General features: G+C 48.6%; 1 pseudogene; it reads left to right on the forward strand.

The window, feature by feature from the left end:
* The first annotated feature begins 488 nt into the window (after nucleotides 1-488).
* LOC102853299 lies at nucleotides 489-1,443 on the forward strand (annotated as a pseudogene).
* The last annotated feature ends 560 nt before the right edge of the window (nucleotides 1,444-2,003 follow it).

Consider the following 2,003-nt stretch of genomic DNA (forward strand, 5'->3'; position numbering starts at 1 on the left):
GGAGCTCGCTGGTGAGCATGGTGTCACCGTGGCTGGGATCAGCAAAGCGCATCGTTCCCGCTGTTGGCGCTGGATGTTTTTATGTGCAAATAAATAACATACTTACGGAATAATGGGTAAAACTGGGCTCAGAAATCAAGTTGGATTCAGAAGAGTTCATGACACAAGGGATGTAATTGCTTATGTCAAATGGCTCTCAACTGGAAGTAGAGAATACCAGAAAGGTACTTACTCGTGTTTTATTGACTATGCAAAGGCGTTTGACTGTGTGGATTATAACAAATGATGGCTGACATTGAGAAGAATGGGAATCCCAGAACACTGAATTGTACTCATGTGAAACCTACACATAAATCAAAATGTAGCTGGCTGGATAGAACAAGAGAACACTGTAAAGTTTAAAATCAGAGTTGGACTCTCTCCAGGCGTCCTCGTGAGAGTGACATCGTCTTTAAACCCCGCGTGGCAATCCCTGACGCACCGCAGTGATGCCCAGGGAAGACAGGGCGACCTGGAAGTCCAACTACTTCCTTAAGATCATTCAACTTCTGGATAATTATCCGAAATGCTTCATCGTGGGTGCAGACAATGTCGGCTCCAGGCAGATGCCGCAGATCCGCGTGTCCCTCCGCGGGAAGGCTGTGGTTCTGATGGGCAAGAGCACCATGATGTGCAAGGCCATCCGGGGCCACCTGGACATCAACCCGGCCCTAGAGAAGCTGCTGCCTCACATCCGGGGGAACGTGGGGTTTGTGTTCACCAAAGAGGATCTCACAGAGATCAGGGACATGCTGCTGGTCAACAAGGTGCCGGCTGCTGCCCGTGCTGGTGCCATTGCTCCATGTGAGGTTACCGTGCCAGCCCAGAACACTGGTCTGGGCCCCGAGAAACCTCCTTCTTCCAGGCTTTGGGCATCACCACTAAGATCTCCAGAGGCACCATTGAAATTCTGAGTGATGTGCAGCTGATTAAGACTGGAGACAAGGTGGGAGCCAGCGAGGCCACCCTGCGGAACCTGCTGAACATCTCTCCCTTCTCCTTCGGGCTGATCATCCAGCAGGCGTTTGACAACGGCAGCATCTACAATCCTGAAGTGCTTACATCACAGAGGAGACCCTGCATACCCGCTTCCTGGAGGGTGTCCGCAATGTTGCCAGCGTCTGTCTGCAGACTGGTTACCCAACTGTGGCCTCAATACCACATTCCATCAACAATGGGTATAAGCAGGTCCTGGCTTTGTCTGTGGAGACTGACTACACCTTCCCATTGGCTGAAAAGGTCAAGGCCTTCCTGGCTGATCCATCTGCATTTGTGACTGCTGCCCCTGCGGCCGCTGCCGCCACTACCGCAGCTACTCCTGCTGCTGCGGCCCCAGGCAAGGTGGAAACAAAGGAAGAGTCGGAAGAGTCGGACGAGGATATGGGATTTGGTCTCTTTGACTAAAATCCAAAAAGCCACCAACTCTGCCAGCTTTGTGTGAAACAAGGAAATAAAGGCTTCATTCTCTTAAAAAAAAATCAGAGTTGGATTTTTTCTCCATATCCATTGAATTTGTATACTGAGTCAAACAGTAAGAAGCTAGACTCTTAGGATTGGAGGAACACTCACCAACAGCCTGTGTTTTGAAGATCACACACCTTCATTGCAAACAGTGACGAAGACATGAAACACCTACTGCTGAAGGTCAGAGAGTACATACAGCTTTCAGTGCAGATTACATCTCAACATCAGGAAAACAAAAATCTTCACCACTGGGTCTATACACAACATCACAACCGATGGAGAAAAGATGGAAGCTGTTAATGATTTTATTTTACTTGTATGTACAACCAAACCCATGGGAGCAGCAGTAATTTATTGGGGAAATCTGAAATCTGCTGTCAAGGGCTATCGAAAGTTCTCGAGAGCAAGGGTATTGTTTAAAATGGAACTTTGCCTGATCCCAGCCATGGTGTTTTCTATTGTATCCCATGTGTCTGACTGGCTGCAGATTCACATTTGCT

Source organism: Elephantulus edwardii, unplaced genomic scaffold (genome assembly GCF_000299155.1).
Source record: "Elephantulus edwardii isolate Elephantulus edwardi_28Jun2011 unplaced genomic scaffold, EleEdw1.0 scaffold00274, whole genome shotgun sequence".
Taxonomy (NCBI): Eukaryota; Metazoa; Chordata; class Mammalia; order Macroscelidea; family Macroscelididae; genus Elephantulus; species Elephantulus edwardii.